This window comes from Panthera uncia, chromosome E1 (genome assembly GCF_023721935.1).
Source record: "Panthera uncia isolate 11264 chromosome E1, Puncia_PCG_1.0, whole genome shotgun sequence".
In the NCBI taxonomy this organism is placed as follows: Eukaryota; Metazoa; Chordata; class Mammalia; order Carnivora; family Felidae; genus Panthera; species Panthera uncia.
This window is the reverse complement of record NC_064814.1, coordinates 21,371,263-21,392,143: the sequence shown is the minus strand read 5'-3', so window position 1 is coordinate 21,392,143 and position 20,881 is coordinate 21,371,263. Positions and strand designations below refer to the sequence as shown.

Sequence of the window (20,881 nt, the reverse complement as noted above, 5' to 3'; positions counted from 1 at the left end):
CCCCCCCCCCCCCCCCCCCCCCCCCCCTCTCCCTCCCCCTCCCCCTCTCCCTCCCCCTCCGGTGTCTCACCGCTGCGTCGGTGCAGGTAGGAGATTGAGCTTGAGCTAGCTCGAATAAAGGCTCTTTGCTTTTGCATCGGACTCGGCTCCCTGGTGGTCTTTGGGGGTCACGAATTCTGGGCATAACATTGATTGATTGAGTGATTGCAAATTCTGTCTATACAATCTATTATTCTATTATTCAGGATCATCAGAGTGGAATGTCAGAAAACCTAAGACAGAATTTTGTCCCAAGCTACCACCACTTTGCAGGCATAACCTGGTTTCACCCCAGCTGCCTTCCAATTTTGTTCTCTACTGATATACAGTACTTTGACCAATGACATTCCAGGAAGATGGGTTCCACAAGTCAGCAAGTGCAATAAAAATCTGGAGAAGAAGAAACCATGGAGGACAAAGGAAACAGAATCTGCTCTAACCTAGAAAGCTGTCCTCTTTCTCCCTTTCCTTTTCAAATTAATTTTTCCATCTTGTTTTTCAATGTTATGCCCAGAATTCATGATCCCCAAAGACCACCAGGGAGCCGGGTCTGATGCAAAAGCAAAGGGCCTTTATTCGAGCTAGCTCGAGCTCAATCCCCTACCTGCACCGACGCAGCGGTGAGATGCCGGAGAGAGAGCGAATTTCAAAAGCACAAAGGCTTTATAGGGATCTAGGGGCAGTTGGTGGGGTCATGGTCGTGGCCTTAGCCGATTGGCTGGGGAAGGGTCAGAGTCCCGTTGGGCAGGTTGCCGGGCATGGTTTGAACCGGAAGTTTGAACAGGTGAGCGGGAAGTTACTCAAGGGGAGGAGGCGTGGTCTGAGGTTTGAGCGGGAATTTCTTTCTGCGGTTTTTCCGGAAAGGGGGCCATGTCGGGGACATAGTCACTCAAGATGGAGGACACAGAACAAAATGGAGTCGGCCGGCCTAGGTCCGCTCTTTCATTCACTACCCCTGCTCAACGCTCCCTCTAAACTTCCCAGACTCCTGGCTGAGGTCTAGACAGAATTGTAATGCATGCACACACACGTACACAGCCATGGCCAGCGAGGCAGGAACATCCACACCTTAAACTAGACAAGCATAATAAGAAGAGGAAATTATGGAGGCACATGGCAGTGTATGAAACCGTGCCCATTTCCAGAGGGCAAGGTTTTGGTGCTTCTTACCCCCACTTATACCACCATATTAGACTGCCAGAGACCAAAACTCATGGGACCCTTGAACATCAAAGGCCATTAGCGCCACACCACCTACTGGTTCCTGGTTTTGCATTTCACGTCTCAGCCGCTCAGTCTTACTCATGCCTTGCTTGCAGGGCCATTCACATCCATAGTATGAAAATGGATTTGTTCATTTGTCTAACTGAGAAAGTTTAAAGTCTAGAACAGCTAGATATACTTTACTGGTGAGGTACTAAAGGCCCGTGCATCTTTAATAAATCCCCCCCCTTCCCAGAAAATGTGTCCTTCCACAGCACATTGTCCAAGGCACTATGATCAGACTCGTAACTACAAATTATGATTATTTATATGCACAGCCCCCTTCCCCGCCATACTGTGAACTTCTCAATGTCTCCTCATTTCGGCAGCCACCACCCACACTCCTCTGTCCCTCTAACTCTTCATGGTGACTTCCTGGCATTTCCTATCGACTTTTTAAATAAATGTCAAAGTGAATGAATAAATGACCTTTGATTGTCCTTCATGTGAATGAATGCCTTGCCCCTCAAGAAAAATATGGCACATGTTATTTTGCAACTAGTCTGTACCACAAAGTAGGTAGGCATCCCGAGATACGAATTACTTCCTCAGTCTGACCTTATTGACTCTTTCTACTGTACAGTGAAGGAAAGGCAGCAGGCTTCCTGTTTGCTCACAGTAAACCTTCCTGCCTTTTACTGCATTTTGGAGCTGGCTCTCAATTTCTCGATGATTCTCTTCACACAGAAATGCAGCTTCGTAAGTTGGCAAGGCTGCACTGCCACGGGAGAATCCGCATTTTCTAGCCTGTTCGAAATGGCCTTTGTTCTTTGTCAACCCTGTCCAAAATTAAGGTGTTCTGGAGAAATCTGCAGTTGATCTTGGGACTCAGGCAGAAACCAGAATGGCATCAAAATCACTGGTTGTTCACAGTGATTGGATACCTTTGAAGAATATATTTTATAAATAAATGACCCCATTTTCTTTAGAATAGAGGCTTGTATATCTTAAATAACATGTCCCGCCGTAGCCGTGATTTGTGGTAGGACTGAAATGATTGAATTGGGTAGTCTAGATTTTCAAAGTCAGACATTCCCACCTTCACAGGAATTTCTGGGGAAGAAAAATGCGTCACAGGTCAGAGGGCTTGGGGTAAGAAGCGGCAGCCCACAGATCCAGTTTCCGAGTTCCCACTACGGATATGATATCCAGCAACAAGAGCCTTGCCTCTGGAGAAGAAATAGGCCTTCCAGAGAGTCAGCTGGAAAAGAGAAACAAAACCGCCAGCCGAAATGGGCTTCACCCCCTTGAAGCTTACATAACCATTGTTTTTAAGTCTTTTGACATCAGTGGGTAGAGGGGCACTTTGAAGCTACATTTAATATTTTCTCCAAGTACAAAAGAAAATTTAATCGCCAAGTTATAAATCAAGGCTAAGGTATTGCCAAATGGCTGTGAGAATAATATAAAAAGGGTTTCGTTTGTCTGTTTGCTTTTTGTTTTTGTTGTGTTGTGTTTTGTTTTGTTTTAGCTTCTGCACACGCTTGGTCTGGCAAGTCCGGCAGTGAAAATTTAAAGAACACATCTCATATCTGAAGAAGTCTGCCCTTGGCAAGGTAAAGGCAATACCTGACTGATACATTGGCTTCCCACTGAGGTGTTGCATTTAAGCAAAAAAGTTTCACGCATTTGCCTCAGGTAAGTGAGTCTCACTGACTGAGAGGGAGCCATGAATCCCGGGGCTTACAACTCCAGAAATCTTCTGCAAAGAAACACATTTAGAAGTTTAAGAGAGGTAGACTACCCGAGCTGTTTCTTACCAGCACATTACCAGGTCTTTTGCAGTATTTGTATGCAAATACATCCAGACAAAAGATGTTATTGTCTGGGAGACTTTGGAGGAATCGGGTTCCATCACCTGGAGGCTAGTGGTGGTCAACCTACAGAAAGCAAACAATAGTTCCCAGACCTCGCTCATTTGGGTTGGTGTATTATGCTTGATTCCTTCAATGCTATTCTACTCATGTCCTTTTAATTCCTTTTGCAAAGCTCATTTGCCATAGACGGGATTGAAATGTCGCACCGTGGGCATTCCCCAAGCATAGTAAACGCTGTGGGTTGATATATAAATGGAAATTTACCAACTCATATGAAGGGTCTCTTGGGGAGACAGAATTTGAATGTAAATTCAGATAAATTTAGGTTTATAATTAGGAATGGTCTGGATTCGGTTCGGAGTTTTGAGATAGAATATGTAGGCTCTGCTTCTGTTGACTTAAATTATCCAGAAACCTTTATTTTCCAAATACATTTTTCCTCCTTTATTCATTGTCCTTAGGAATTAGCTATTTAAAATTATCTACTTTGCTCAGATGTATATAGGAACCTACTTCTAATAACCTGATTAATAAGCTCCTTTATTAGATAATAACTTTGAAAATCATTACAACAAAGAATGAGCTCCCAAGTCCAGTAATTTGAAAATACTGTTAAACATATACTCAATATAATAGTTCTGTATTTCTAGAAGGATGCAGCTCTCATTTTAAAACATAATACAATTTTTAGCTTAAAATAAAATGATGGGTCTGGTCTGGCACGTAAGAAGGCTGGAAATTGTCACACCATCCTAACAACAGATACAAAACTGATCAAAGATCAACAACTCTTCTTAGCTCTGCCAAGGAAAATTGCTACCACCGAAACTGGAGACACAAACCAGGAAACACAGAGAGTCACGAGTTATCAGAGCAGAAACCTCCATGAAAACCAGAGCCAGGGTAGAAAAATCTATACTGTCACTGACAATTGCTGGACACTTATGTGGACAAGTCCGAGAGATAAAAACAAAACAAAACGAAAAACAAAACAAAAACTCCAGGGGACTGCATGTTATCTCTTTAAGATTCTGATTTCAATTCCTTTAGACATATACCCAGAAGTGGGATTTCTGGATCATATGATAGTTCTATTTTTAATTTTTTGAGACACTGCCATACTGCTTTTTCATACTGCATGTACCAATTTACATTCCCATTAACAGTAAACAAGACTCTTCCACATCATCACCACATCCTTGCCAACACTTGTTATCTTTTGTGTTTTGGGTAATCGACATCCTAACAGGTATAAAGTGATATGTCGCTGTACTGGTCTCAAAGGTGTATCTTATTCTCTTACTGATCACGACGTTCGGTCCTCTTTGACTGATGATCCGAAACCACGGGAAGAGGCATCAGTAAGGTTTTGAAAAGCAATTACCTATGCTGGCTTCTTTGCCAGTCAAGAGACCAGGGAACATGAATGTTTACTTTACGTCAAAACCATCAAGTCAGAAATTCAGCCGAAATTCACTTAGAGAGCTCTCATTTATGGTTGCAGAATCCAAAATGCAGTTTCGCAATACCAGACTACTCCTTCAGAGTAAAACCCAACCTGTGATTTGAGCTAACATTGACTCGCTGCCTAGACTGAGAAAGGCCCTGGGCTAGAAACCTTACAAATATGATTTCTTTTATCTCCCTAGCTTCTAACCCCCATTCCACGGATGGGAAAACCGAGGCTCAGAATTTAAAGCAATCTATGTAAATTCACATGGATAAGGAGTAGTACTGGACTTAGAATTCCAACTGACATGCATATGATTTGAAATCTATGTCCTCCCCCCCAGAACAGATCAAAACATGAACCCGATTCATAGATATTCTAGCAAGGAAACTGAATTAGACGTCAGGACACTTGTGGAGCACCTGGGTGGCTCGGTCAGTTGAGCAGCCAACTTCGGCTCAGGTCACGATCTCATGGTTCATGAGTTTGAATCCTGCATTGGGCTCACTGCTGTCAGCACAGAGCCTGCTTTGGATCCTCTGTCCCCATCTCTCTGCCCCTACCCCACTCATACTCTCTCTCTCTCTCTCTCTCAAAAATAAATAAATCATTTTTTTTTTAATTAGAAAAAATAAAAGAGGTCAGGACACTTGTTCCCAGCACACAGCTTGACCAATTATGTTACCTGGATAAGCCATCTCCTCTCTCTGAGCCTCAGTTTTCTCACGTGTGAAATGAAAAGCTCTAAAATGATCTTTAATGACAGTATAGCTCAACATGAAATAAGTGATTATAAAAAAATAAATTAGCATTAAATAATCCCTATTAACATTCATTTTGGAGACAATATGAAAGGCAAATACTTAATGACAGAAGCATCTAGGCCAAAGCTGACAGCATTAACAATAGAAAAAAAAAATCCTTTACTGTTGTTACAAATCATTTAAGTTTAAAATTTTGACTTACCTTTTCACAGGCTCACAATGTCTTGAGTTAGCTGCCTCTTAAGCTTCTCTTGCTACCTCTGATTCAGCCTAAGCAAAACACCTTTCCTGCTTTGGCCAGTTTCTATTATCTCTTTTTATCAGGATCTTGGTTTGATATCCAGCCCAGTCAGTCCATGAGGACACAGATATCAATGAAATTCTGACGCCAATATTATGTTGTGTTCGTAAACTTTCTTCCCTTCAGCCAAACCACATGGTCACCAAATATTTGAGGAGAAACTCATGTTGGACAGAAGCATTCGAGAAAAACCTGAGAGCAGTGTATGCTTCATCACTGGCTCTCTCTGGAGATTCACATCCTTTTCACCCACACAGGCTGGGGACAGTTGTGTAACTCATAGAGAGCCTATGGTTCACTTCGAGCCTCAGTTCACTTACAAGTTGAAGTGTGTGGATAATCCAGAATCCCAGATTCACTGGAGACTAACAGACTATGTTTTTTCACACCCTCATGCCTCTGACAAATCTCATAATGTCCTCTACCATTTCACAATCCTAGAAAACTTTGATCCATATTTTTGTCCTTGGTTTAATCATCCACCTTCTCTGGAAGGATTGTCCCTATATCATGGCTGCTAGTTATGGGCTGACTATTTGTTCCTAAGGTATTTTTATTTTAACACCTGCTGTATTAGAATGTAATCATATCTTTACAGATTTGTCTTTGCTCATAGAGCAGAACTTCAGGGATAAGACCCATGGCTAATCTTTCTCTAAGTCTTTCAGAGAACCTATCAAAGTACCTAGTATAGAAGAGACCCAAATAAAGCATGCTTGGAGTTAATTAATGCATCAAAATACTAATTAAGCATAGATCCCTCTACTTAGTAAAACCTTGAAAGACAAAGAGGTAATTTGCTCTTAATCTCTAAGCAATGTTGTATGATCCATCCAATGTATATTTATGGAGCACCTACTATATGTCTCATGCTCTTTTAGGGTCTGTGAATATAACCAAAAAAAATGGATGCAACTCCTGCTGTGTGAAGTATTCCATTAGAACAGAATAGAGACAAGTGGCACAAGAAAAGTCGGGTGTAGTAGATGAGGAATCCTGTGAAAAAAGCAGGAAGAAAATTCTGGATGTGTAAGGGAAGGTAGCTACTTTATATAGGGCAAAATAAGAATGCAGGAGGAGGAAAAAAAGGAGGAGGAGGAGGAAAAAAAGGAGGAGGAGGAGGAGGAGGAGGAGGAGAGCAGCCGAAGTAGCCTCAACAAATAGCAAGTACCATTTGATTTGGCTGATGGATTTATAATTAACCAAGCAATCACACATACATTTTCTGGAATTCAGGGAAGGCGATTTATTAGATTTGCTGATAACGTGTCTTTCTCCTTGTAGCTCCTGGATATAACATAATTCACTTCACTCTTAACCTATAAGGGTAGCCAACTAGGACCAGAGTGAGAGAGAGAGAGAGAGAGATCTTTCCCCATTAGAGACTGACAGGCCAGCGGATCCCTTTGCATTTTAGAAAACCACATGTTCTTGCAGTTTCATTGGTTCTGTGTAGGGATCTTTATCCTGCGAAGCTCTGATCTCAAAGCAGAACTCATGTCCCTTCCCCGATAGTGACACCATGTAGCAGTAGCAAACTGTCAGGCAATTTTCTGGCCAGAAAATTTGGTTGATGTTTTAATTGTTCTGAATAGCCTATTATTTGATCGGCAACAGTTGGTTATACTGCCTCACACCTGTGCAGCTGCACATGTATAGGGTGAGGGGCAGGGGGTAGGGGCGCAGGGGCGGGGGTAGGGGTGGAGGGTGGGGAAACAGCTGCATAATTGGTCTGTAAAGTGGTGCAGACAGATATCGTAACATTCAGCAAGGACAACAAGGTATTGAGAGAATGGAAAACTCTAGTAGATGCAGTTAAATACTTAAAAGCCGGTAGCATATTATTAATGTCTTCTGAGGGAGAACGGAGTTGAAAACCTCAAGGAAGCTACCGAAGAGAATGCTAACGTGCAGGAAAACTCCGATTTCTTCTCTTGGGTGTCCATGGAGCCTTCCGTGACATAGAGAATGATCACTGGTCATGTTTCTCAAACTCTGTTCTGAAGACAGAGTTTTTCTTCCTCAGGCTAACCAAGGCACTCTGGCACAACACTCGAATTGTTCTTTTCCCAGTTTGCAAGATGAACGCCTACAACAAAACTCAGTTTGTTCATGGAAACACCTCAATTTTAGCTTGCTTGCTTGCTTGCTTGCTTTCTCCCCTTGAAATATAATCTGCATCCAATTTTCTGTGTTCTTTTAAAAATCTCTGAACGTAGATTTTTGCTTACAAATTATAAAGGTTTATCAGTAAGAGACAATTATTTTTCCTCTCTATGTTAGAAGTAACCAATTAAAAGGAATATTTTGGTGGTGGTGGGGAACAATCTCATTCATACAGCCACAGTAAAATATCTAAGAATTTTCTTAACATCTACTGTATGTGATGAGTGTGTCACTGAATCTAAGAAAGTGGGCTTCTGGAGACGGACTTTGGTTATGACTTTGGACCTACGGTGAACAGCGACAAATGTATAAGGGAAGGTATAAGGGAAATGTGTAATGGATGTATAAGGGAAGGTAGCTACTTTATATAGGGAAAGATGAGAATGAAGAAGGAAAGAGGAAGAAAAGTAGAAGGAGGAAGAGGAGAGCAGCCGAAGTAGCAGCAACAAATAGCAAGTACCATTTGATTTGGCTGGTGGATTTATAATTAACCAAGCAATCACACATACGTTTCCTGGAATCCAGGGAAGGCGATTTATTCACCTACGGTGAACAGGGACAAATTACCCTCCTTGTTCCTCAGTGTCACCCCTGTTAAATGGGGACAACGACAAACCTCTCTCTTTTAATCTTAGAAGTTAAAAGTCCTTAGAGCAATGCCTTGCACACAATTAATTTTCACTAAACATTGTCTATTTTTACATGATATGAGGAGTGGCAAAATTCCACTGAGAAATATCAAAGAAGAATTAAATAAATGAGGATGTACCTTATGCTCCAGGCTGGGAAGGATGCTTCTTATGACAATGTATTCTCAGGTTATTCCATCAGTAGTACATCCTTCTGTTCTGAATTCACGTTAACAGCAATTCTTGCTGGAAATCGACCACATGGCCCTATAATGCAACCAAGAGAATAAACTTATGAGAATGTCTAAGGAAAATAAAACGGGAGATGAGAGTAATGCAAATAAGTCGCATTACCGGGTGTTACAATGTTACAGTCAGAGTAATGAAGTCACTGGTGAAGAAGCCAGAATAAGCCAAATTTAAGACATTAGGTTTGCCAGAGGAAGATGCTAAAATGGGAAAAAGCAAAATACTGGATGAAGGTCACAGCACAAACAAGTGAGGAAAGAATGTACTATTCAATAAAAATAAATAAATAAATAAATAAATAAATAAATAAATAAATAAAAATGGAAAGGCGCCTGGGTGGCTCACTCAGTCCGTTAAGCGTCTGACTTCAGCTCAGGTCATGATGTCACGGTCCGTGAGTTCGAGCCCCATGTCGGGCTCTGTGCTGACAGCTCGGAGCCTGGAGCCTGCTTCGGATTCTGTCTCCCTCTCTTCTCTGTGCCTTCCCCACTTGCACTCTGTGTGTGTCTGTCTCTCTCAAAAAATAAACATTAAAAAAATGTTTTTAATGGAATAATTGGCCAGCTATTTGGAAAACCAATCAATTTTACAGCCTATCTTCATACCTTACAGCCAAATAACACCAAGGGAAATTTTTAAAAATTAAACCATAAGGAAGTCAAAAGAAAATGTATTTATTTAGTCACCAGATACAGAAAGAATATTTAACTAATGAGGGAACTGTGCCTTCATTATCACTGTCATAGGTAGTACTTATTAAACATTTACTAGGTGTTCAGCAATGCATAAAGTGCTTTATGTTCTTTTCTCTTTATTCTTTACTCTTATTGACTCTGGTTTAGAAATATGGAAGATGAGGCATAGGAAAGTTAAGTAAGGTTACACAGCCCGGAAGTGGCAGTGAATGAATTGGGGCGGTCTGATTCTAGAACCCTGTGCTCTCAGATTTTTACCATCTAAAATAGATCTAACGGAATAAAATTGGAGAGGAAAAGACAAAATGGAGAGAAACAGAGAGGCAGGGAGAGAGAGAGAGAGAGAGAGAGCGCAAGCGAGCAAATGGGCCAAGACATAAATGAAACCTTTGTCATAAAGTAAAAGCAAAGGGACAGTAAACTTGTAAAGAAGTTGAACTTCCCTCATCAGTCACACCCACAGAACCAAGACACCGAATTACCTCTTTTTCTTTTAAACAGAAAATCCGCACTGCTTTCTTTCTTTGTCTATCCAAAGGATCATATTTAGAACTAGTAAGATCTCGGGGAGGCATCAATTAGGCATTGCCAAACTGTGTTCCAGAGATGGAACACCAATTCCCCCTTGCCACAAGTGGCAAAAGAATAGGAAGCCTTCAAAGTATTTGTAGCCTTTGACCTAGAAATTCCACTTCCAGGAACCTACTCTAAGGGCAATTGTGGAAAGGCAAGAGAGAGTTTTCATCATAGAGATGTTTGTTGAAAAAATTTTTCTTAGAGTAGGTAAATGTGGGGAATGATCTAAATGCCCCGCAATAAGAAAATGGTTGGGTAAATGAAGGTATATCTAGGAGATATACTATATTATATTACTGTATTATATACTATAGCAGAGGGGTCAGCAAATTCCTGCTGTGAGCTGAGTCCAGCCCACTGCCTGTTTTTTTTTCCTGCCTCTGTCAATAAAGTTTTACTGGAACATAGTCATGTTTCCATTTACATGAAATGGCTTTCGTGATGCAAGGACAGAGGTGAACAACTGCTATAGAGACTCTATGGCCTGTGGTGCCTAAAATATTTATTATGTGGCCCTTCACAGGCAAAGTCTGCTGATGCCTGTTGTACCCAGCCAGCGAGGTTATGTTTACACAGAGTTTGTAACGATGAGGTTAAATGTGAAACTAGCACTCTTAAATGAAAAAGAAATTTTATTCATTCCAATCTATTCACACAATATTTAATTACCAGTGGCGATGCTAATAATAATAACGTTCTGATCCAAAACACCGTGCATTGCTATGTCACAACAGTCCATCTGAAAATTGAGTGGATCTGTACCATGATTTTCGACTCTTGTGAACTGAAATAGCTTTTTTTGTGTGTGGCAAATTCTTTCCTAGTACTAGTAATTCCTGCAAAGTGCATCATATCTCTTTGCCTCTATACAACTCGTGCTGCAAACATTAATCTGTGATAATTTATGAAAGTTTAGTCCCCGAAGGCAAGCGAGGCCGCTGCCAATGATGATGTCATCTGCTATCTGTCTTCCCCTTAAAGGCCAACTCCCCTCCTCCCCCCAGCTGACTTCTTGATCCAATGACCATACTTTTTCACAGTACATCAAAATGTGGAATTAGCTGACTGACCTATTGGGTAACCCTCGCCTGGAAAATTAGGTCAGTATACTGTTATATCTGTTTTTAGGATCTTAGGATTTTGCAGAGATGAGGGTAGGCCTTGCCTAACTCCTCCGCCTTTGAAAACAAGCAGTGCCTTCCAGTTAATAAATCACCAGGAAGGGGATGACAGCACAGAAATCTGTGTTCACGTCTCTCAGTTGTTTTTGTCTGGTTCAGAAATCATTAGCACCTGATAGTGGTTTCAATGCTCTCCCCAGTGGTAAGGGCAATTCCCAGGCCAGGTTTCTGTCAGACAAGAGACAATCTATGGAGACCATACCTCGGAAGCACAGAGGCTTGCAAACACTCAGGGAGCATACCTCAGGACCTTAGAGACAGAGTCACTCATGTGAGTTTCATAGTTTGAAGTCATACGAGAGCAGAACTTCCAACAAGGGTAAGGAATTACTGTTTTTTTGTTTGTTTGTTTGTTTTTAATTTAGAGAAGATAGGATCATGCCAAAGAGTAAATTGATCAAGTTCTAGAGCTTCTATTGAAGAATTGCTGATTTCAAGGGGTATACATAGTATTTACAATTATTTCCATTCGCTGAACTAGGGAATGGAAAATCAAACTTGGCTGTAAATTCAAATACAACTTCTGATACAAAATGCACCCATCATCTTTGGAAAAGATGTGATATTATATTTACCCAGGCAATCGGTATGTCTCAGACATTGTTCTTTTTTCCAAATACAAGGGGGAAATACACAAATGGACAATACTGAATGTTTAGCCGTTTTTATGGCTTGCCTGCTCATTTTTCTAAAAATAAGCCCCCAATCTATCCTTCCTTTGTTTAAATATTTTGGTGACTTAGTATGCTACAAATGTTCCGACACATATGGCGAATCCAGTTAATAAATTACAATCCCGGTTCTTAAGAAACCCAAAGTCCAAGAAGAGTAATAAGTAACTGACACAGAGAAAGGGAGGGCTTCACAAACAAAATGTAAAAGAAGAGGTGGGGAAGACTTTACACAGGTAACAAGGTGGTTCTTGAGGATAAAGAGGAATTCCTTGGGTAGACAGTGTGAGAAACCTGCTTTCAGGTAGGAGGAAACTATTTACGAAAGCATGGAAGCATGAATAGCTTTGAGCAGTGGGATTCCATGAGGAGGTGAGAAAGGGTCCAAGGAAAGTCTAGAGGTAGAAACTACGCTCCCCAGGCCTTACCTACAGGTTGTGGAAAAAGTTTTCTAACATTCTAGAAGTATCAACCAGGCAACAGTGTAGAGGGTGGCTCTGAAAGTTCAGAGGGAGAAGAAACATAGAGGCCAGTAGGATACGACTGCAGTAACAGAGAAGAGAAATGATATTGTCCGTGGATGTGTGGAGCAGAGGAACCGTGCTGAGAGATGTTGAGAACACTGTACGAGAGGAATATAGTGATAGGTACATATGTGAGTTTACAGTTTTTAGTACCCACACTTAACAAGAAAAACACATGAATTTTAATAATATTTAACCCTATAGTCAAAAATATTATCATTTTGACATAAAATCAATATAACACTTTTCCTGACACAATCTACATTCTTTTTTCTTTTTTTTTTTTTTTGGTACTCTTTTGAAACCCAGTATGTATTTTAAATTTACGGCACATCTCAATTTTGGTAAACTGTATTCCAAGCGCTTAACTGCCATATGGGTTTGTGGCTGCCATTTTGAAGAGTGCAGGTAAATAATAATAATAATAAAAGAACAAGAGCTACCATTTAATGAGCTACCATTTATCTTATATAGAGGTAAGGATCATAATTATCTATTATTTCACACACACTTAAACAATCCTGTGGAGTAAGATTTTTTTTAATTTTAAAAAAATCTTAGAGAGGTTAAATAACTTGACCAAAGCCACTGGCAAGTGACAAAATTTGAACCAAGGTCTATAGGGTGGTATAGCCCAGACTCTTAACCACAAGCTATCCTGCCTTCAAAGCAAAGTGCAAGAGGAATTGAGGTTGATTCTAACATGAAAAACCCAATGGATAATCAGACCACTCATGGCTATGTTGTTGGAGGAGTCATAGGTATGGAGAGTAAGATAGTGAGCCCGATTTCAGAATTGTTGACTGAAAAAAATGCAGTTTTCTCCTGTTATATATTTGCTCTCCGTTACACCAAACTAACGTGAAAAGTTTCAGAGTACAGATATAGTTGCTTTGTCCTAGACTAGTATCTGGCAGGCATTTGGTTGGTACTCGATAAATATTAAATGGATAAATGAATGAATGGTTGGATGGATGGATGGATGGATGGATAGATGGATAGTTGAGTGGATGGATGGATGGATGAACATCCTTAAGAAGATATTAATAAAGCAATATAGTGACAATTTCAGATATGAGATAAAGATTCAGGAGTGACCATATTTAGGAGAGAGTCAAACACGAGACATTGACTAAAAACCCACACGAATAAAATGGAAAATAAGAAGGAAACAAAGAGGAGAATCAACGTTTAAATGAGTTTTGGAGGAAGAGGAGACAGAGAAGTAAACTAAGAAAGAAAAGCCAGAGAAGTAGAGGAAATCAAATAAAAAATATTATTTTGCAAAATTCAAGAGAGGTAAGAGTTTCAGAAGAAGGGACTATAAATCAGCATCAAATAGGGAGTTGATGCCAAATATGGAGCAGTTAAGGTGAGTTCACCTTGTTTAACAAGGTGGAGTTCATTGATTGCCTTCATAACAGTAGTTCTGTTAGAATAGAGAGAACAAAAAACAGGTTACATCAAGTTGAACAATGAAGGATGGCCCCCGGTGGAGAGAAGGAATGAAGATGCCTGGCTATGCATTGCTTATAATAATGACTTTCTGGGAGGAAAAACAAAACAAAACAAAACAAAACAAAACTTCCAAGACAAGTTAAATAAATGATGGCAGACCCTTGTCAGTGAGTAGGTACCATTGCAAGCCACCACTTGGGGTCAGGAGATTTCTAAGCTGCAGAGTACATCAGTAAAATGGGCTGAGAGAGCCACGAAAAGGTGAGGGAGAGGCAGCTTGGCACTTGTCTGTGCTACAATTCCCACATGTATCTGTCAGCCTGTCTTGGGCTTGTGAGTCCTCCCCTCCCCCACCCCGTACCTCCTGAGATACCCACAGGCCTGCTGGTCTGGATGCTGACCCCCATGCAGACTCCCCATGTTGGGGTGCCTTTGGCTCAAGACTCTTTCAGTTCTCCAGAACTTTCCTGATGACCTAATACCAGTATCGTTTATAAAAGCACAGGTAAACCTTTCTCTCCTCCCAAACCAGTTTGGGGCCATAGAATGTTTACCAGGTCCTTTCTACCTCACTTCCATTTCTGCTCTGCCCTCCATGGTGGCGTTGGGACTTTGGGGACACACATCCCAGTTCCCCTCTATTCTCAGATCATAGAATTTAGAGTCTCTCCTCTTTTATCACTGTTTTTTTTTTTTTTAATTTTTTTTTGTTTATTTATTTTTGAGAGAGAGAGAGAGACAGAGTGTGAACATGCGAGGGGCAGAGAGAGAGGGAGATACAGAATCGAAGCAGCCTCCAGGCTCTGAGCTGTCAGCACAGAGCCTGACGTGGGGCTCGAACCCACGAACTGTGAGATCATGACCTGAGCCGAAGTCGGACACTTACCCGACTGAGCCACCCAGGTGCCCTTTGTCACTGGGTTTAACTCAAAAGGTACCGTACACAAGCCTGATCATTTCCAACTCTGCTTTTAACTCACCCCTGTGAATCCTAGTCATGGTGACCTTGGACACTGCCCACAGTTGTGGCATAACTCTTTCCAGACCCCTGAAACACCCATGAGCTCAATACTTTTCTTTCTAATATTTCTAGTGCCTCTACCATGAGTCATGAAAGCCTGTTTTATTTATTTATTTTTTAATTTTTTTAACGTTTACTTATTTTTGTGTGTGTGTGTGAGGGAGAGAGACAGAGCACAAGGGAGGAGCAGAAAGAGAGGGAGACCCAGAATCCGAAGCAGGCTCCAGGCTCTGAGCTGTCGGCACAGGACTTGAACTCGCAAACTGCAAGATCATGACCTGAGCTGAAGTCAGGTGCTTAACTGCCTGAGCCACCCAGGCGCCCCATGACGGTCTGTTTTAAAATTCTGTCTTCATTTCTGCAGCATAAAACCCAGGTGAAGACTACTAATCCTGGTATGCGTCGTATCCTTTGGTGGTGGTGGGGAGCGGGGGCACTGGGAGAAGGCACTGTAATAAGCAGGAGCCAGAGGGTGTCGAGGGTGTGCATGGTGAGAAACACATGTGTTATACGTTCAAGATAATATCCAGCTGCACCACTGAATACTATACGGCCACTAAGGCTAACCCTGAAAATTAAAATGCAGTGTCACTGAATGATCTTCGAGGCAGACCATGTTAAAAATGTAACATTCGCCTTGTGAAACAGTGTGAACACTAAAGGTACATTTTATGCTTTTAGAGTACTTTTTTAGGGGTGCCTGGGTGGCTCAGTCAGTTAAGCATCTGACTCTTGGTTTTGGCTCAGGTCATGATCTCACTCAAGGTTTGTGAGTTCGAGCCCGTGTCGAGGCTGCCAGGGTGGAGCCTGCTTGGGATTTTCTCTCTCCCTCACTCTGCCCCTCTCCCTCCCCCTCTCATGCTCTCTCTGTCTCTCTCTCTGTGTCAATAAATAAAGAAACTTAAAAAGTATTAAAGTACTTTTTAAAAAAGAATATTCTTTTAAGTAATCTCTACACCCAATGTGGGGCTCAAACCTACAACCCCGAGATCAAGAGTCCCACACTTCACCGTCTGAGCCAGCCAGGTGCCCCTTAAAGTACTTTTATGAACAGAAACATGTTAGAAATATACACAAGTTGATTATTATCATCTTTAGCTATTGATATTATGGTTCTGCCTTCTCTTTTCTTCCCTACTGTATTTTCTAATTTTATATAAGGAGGATGTATCTCTTTTGGAAACAAACAAACAAAAAACCTTAGTTCTCATTTTCTCAAAGCTGTGGAGGGTAGGAGAGTGATAGGCAGTACCTGGACGGACATGTGAGGTCAAAGGTGGCTTTTGTTTGGAATGGCAGAAATTTGCTCATGTTTATAACCGAAGGGAAGGAGCCCATAGAGAAGGAAAGGCTGAAGACATGGAAAGGAGGAGGTCATTGTTGGGGCAAGGTCTTAGAGGGAAACAGAGGGAACTGAATCCAGCAACAAAACAAGGATTACCACAATTCTGAACAGGAACACTTCTTCCGTTATGAAAAAAAGACGCACGTGTGTATCTAAACATTTATAGGAAAGCAGAAACGGGCTCCGAGAGGATGGGGAGACCACATAAGAGTTCACTTTCCAGGGAACAATCAGTACTGCTTTCACACATTCGCTTATGTGGAACTCTCTTCATGCTCCCCTCCGCCCACTACCCTCCAGACCCATCTCCAACCCACCTATGTACAGAGCCCCTGCAATGTCTCCAGGGGGCCCCGCCTGCCCCTGGATGATTACACCCCAGAATCTTCTGGGAGCCTGTCAAAAATACATGCTCCCAGGATCCCATGCCTGGAGTGTCTAATTCTATAGTTCAGACTAGCTCTTCCTCAACTTTTGACACGCACACAGAGGGCCCCGGGAGCTTACTGAAAATGCAGATTCTGATTCAGTGGGTCTAGGATGGGGCTGGAAGCCGTACATTTCCAACAAGTTTCCAGCCAACGCCAAGGCTGAGACCACGCTAAGAAGCAAGGGGCTAGAGTAGGGCTAGGAAAGCTGTATTTTATTTTCCAAACAATTTCAATGCAACCAGTCCAGGAACGCTTCACTGATAGACATTTAGGAGCTACCACTCACCACTCTCCTGGCTGTTAGCATCTGCTCTCCTGTTTGCTTGTTTGTTTTTTATAATGTTCATTCATTTATTTATTTTGCGAGGGAGAGAGAGTGTGCATGCGAGGGAGGGGCAGAGAGAGGGACAGAGAGAATCCCAAGCAGACTCCATACTCAGCGCAGAGCCTGACGTGGGGCTCGATCCCACGAACTGTGAGATCATGACTGAGTTGAAATGAAGAGTCAGATGCTTAACCGACTGAGCCACCCAGGCGCCCCTGCTGTCCTATTTTATCGCAGTTATTTATTTTTGTGTATGCTTGGCTTATATCTTTAGATTTCACTAAACCGCACTTAGATCACTAAACCGCAAAATCAGTAGAAGGAACAGTGACATTTAATTCCCCTTTGCACCCCTCCATTTAGTAGAGTGTCCTGCATAATGGACACCCAGTAATGTGTATTAAAGAAAGAGAAGGAACGGTGTCGCAGCTTTAATCCTGACATATCATAAAAAAGTGATTCCGAAGTTGCTGCTGTAATAAATGCACAGTGAGAAGGAAGAACGATCTCCATTTTTGAGATTTCGCCTGAATGTTAACATATACAGTTTCCATGAAGTATGACAGGATACACACTGAAATCCACGGCTGGTCGTCACTGGTGATGCCTCCCTGTTTCTCTGCTATATTTATTATTCATCTGGCCTTGGGTTTGCTTTAATTACCAGGTGTCTTGTTTCCTTTCTGCTCACACCTGATTTCAGGATGTGGCGGTCAAATGCCCTCCTTTCAAGTTCCCTACATCACACCGTACCCTGTTTTGAACACCTGAAGTATATAAAATCTAAGGTTAACATGGATTTTATGTTGTCCTTTGGGGCAGGAAAATATAAAACCCGAGCTCCAGGAACGGCTTACTTCCTGTTTTTATTGGTCATAAAGGTTTCATAGTGGGAGCAGGTGGCAGAGGCACACAGAATGGACTAACTCTTGGCAAGCCTCTTGCCTAGATGGGAGGGCAACTGCCCTTTCCATACCGAAATCCTATTAGAACACCTGCACAGAAGATCCACTCCGGTCCCCAGCCCCATTTGAAGTGTGCAACTCAATGATCTTTAGTAAATGTTCCCAACTGAAGATCAGTCGCTATCATACTAATTTAGAACATTTCTATCACCCCAGTGAGATCCCCCTGCCCCTTTACAGTTAATCCTTGTTTCTGCCCCAGCCCCAAGTAACCACTTGTTTTCATGTCTCTGTGTATTTGTATTTTCTGGATATTTCACGTACGTGGAGTTATACCGCGTGTGGTCTTTCATGTCTGGCTTATTCCACTTAGCATGATGCTTTCAAGGTTCATCCACGTTGTGGCCTGTATTTTATCTTATTGCCAAACTGTGTTCCATGATATGGGAACATCATATTCTATTTATTCTTTCACTGGTTAATGAACATTTGAATGGTTTCCAGTTTTTGCCTGTCGTGAATAATGTTGCGGTGAACATACATGCACATGCTTTTTGTGTGGCCGTAAGTTCTCATTTCTATTGGGTCGAAACCTAGGAGTGGAAATTCTAGCTTCTATGAGAAATTTATGTTGAACTTCTTAAGAAACTGTCAAACTCTTTTCCAAAGGGCTGAACCATTTTACATTTCCAGCAGTGATGTGTGAGATTTCCTGATTCTCTATATTTACTCTTGTCTGTTTTTTTTTATTTTTATTTTTATTTTTATTATCACCATCTTAAAGGTGTGAAACAGTATCTCACTATGGCTTAAACTTGCATTTCCCCACTGACTAATGATAACGGGAATCTTTTCACGTGCTTAGTGCCCCTTCATATATTTTCTTGGTGCACCAAATCAGTTGATTTGGTGTCTTATTAAGGTAAACATGGGCTTAAGGCTTCTTTCTCCACACTGGCCTCACTTATGCAAGTCATGACCATGGAAAACTCTCAAAGACCAAGCACCCTGCAAACAGACAAGGACTTAATAATAGTAGATAAAGCAATAGATACATTTTTAGGAAATTCAAGCTTCATTTTACAGTGTATAATAAAAATGCTTCACTGCCCTGAAAGTTTTTCATTAATTAAGTTGCAACTAACACAGTTCATTTTTCTTTTTTTTTTTTTTTTTTTTTTTTTCCCCCCCCCCCCCCCCCCCCCGACCCGCCTCAAATAAGTCAGTATTGCTGTAAACCTAAACCTCACGGAAGGCTATTATAGCATCGGGAACAGATGGTGAAGATTTCCATAAAACAGAAAGGGAAACAGACTTGTCTGAAGTGAGGTAAGTAAACACAGAGCGCATGAATGGTGAGAACTGAAATCGAGTGTTAAGTACAAATTAAAAATAGAAAGCATCACTGCAAAACTTGTTTGGGGGAAAAAAACATGATCTTTTTAGAATACGGCTATTAAAAAGCATGCATGAGCCCCGCGTTATTTCTATTTATCTTTGGAACACAGCCATAGCAATTACTGGGGACATTAAGGAAAACATTTGCCAGCAGCAAAACAGAATAGAAGAGATCATCTAGATAATTTAGTAACAATTTCAAATTTTATGGGGGAATGCCTTTTGTTTTGTCAATATGAAAATTAGGAAAAAAACATGTTTACATGAATCAACTAAGGAGATAATTATTCTCTTCTCCAATTCCCTTTCAATGTGTGTTCACAATTGCTAAAAGGAAGCCAGACAATGGCCACTTCTCTGTGTTTCTTCTATTAATAGAAAGGATGGATGGAAAAATCAGCATCGTTGCCTCTCCTGTAGGTTACCATCGTTGGGTTGAGCCAGAAGACTCCGGCTTTGTTTGTTGCTATTGTTGTGGCTTTTGTCCTGTATTTGTTTTTCTCACTTAATATCCATATTTTGAAGGAAATAAAAAAAAGACTTAAGATTTATTCAAACTCCCATTTCCTCTTCACAAAATAGAATAGGGGGGAGAACTTGAACTCTTTTCTGGAAGATGGAAGGAAACTGTTTTGTGTGTTTTTTTTTTTTTTTATCTTTGGGGTCACGCGTTGTTTTCGCCACAGAACTTCAAAGTGTCGCCCCCTGTGTGGATGTTCTTAATCGCTCACAATGAATATGACGTAGAAGAAAAGGCAGGAGGAAGCATACATGTTGAATTTACTCACAATTGTGTCTGCAAAGTAGAACAGGGTCTCATATACTGTCTATACAGTAGGCAATGCATAAAGATTTGTCGGCTGATTATATGACTAAATGAGAGACAGTTGAAGATAAATTATTCTTAAAAAACTTGAATAAGTTAGCTCTTTGACCAGATGGACAGTGTTTAATATTTAAAAATAAATCATTGGGAGAGAAAAAGAGAACAGTACATCCCAAATTCTGAACATTTAACTAGAAGACATACAAAATCCCTTCAATGTAACCGATCTCTGTGCTATGATTTAAGGCCTTTCATGTTCCCAGACAACTGTCAATTAGACAGCAGTTTTATGGGGCATCTGGGTGGCTCAGTCGCTTAAGTGTCTGACCTCGGCTCAGGTCACAATCTCGGGGTTTGTGGGTTTGAGCCCCACCTCGGGCTCTGTGCTGACAGCTCAGAGCCTGGAGCCTACTTTGGATTCTGTGTCTCCCTCTCTCTCTTTCCCTCCCCCACTTGCCCTCTATCTCCTTCTCACAAATAAATAAACAGCAAAAAATAAATTTTAGACAGAAGTTTTGTACACATCTTGCACATCTCGCCTCCGATCCCCAGCCTTATCTCTACACACTGGAGAAAATATGGTGCTTTATAGCAGCCGACGTACAATAAGGAGGAGACAACATGCAGAGGAAAAGCAACGGACAACTTGCAATGTGTCTGCGTCTTCCAAGAATCATATCCCCTTTCCCCAAATCCATCCCTGTCTGCAAAGCAATTATTGGTATACACAGTACGTTACATTAGATACAATTACAAGTTATGTGCGTATAATTATATACATATAATTAAATATAATTATAAAAGTTTGTAGATTATTTTGGCCACTGTCAAATAATAGCTAACAAGG

General features: G+C 41.2%; 1 long non-coding RNA gene across 1 annotated transcript; it reads left to right on the top strand.

Moving 5' to 3' along the window:
* Nucleotides 1-11,274: 11,274 nt before the first annotated feature.
* Nucleotides 11,275-20,466, top strand: LOC125926708 (uncharacterized). Its single transcript, XR_007459136.1, has 3 exons — nt 11,275-11,449; nt 19,037-19,139; nt 19,587-20,466. It is a non-coding gene; the product is annotated as an uncharacterized LOC125926708 (long non-coding RNA).
* Nucleotides 20,467-20,881: the final 415 nt, after the last annotated feature.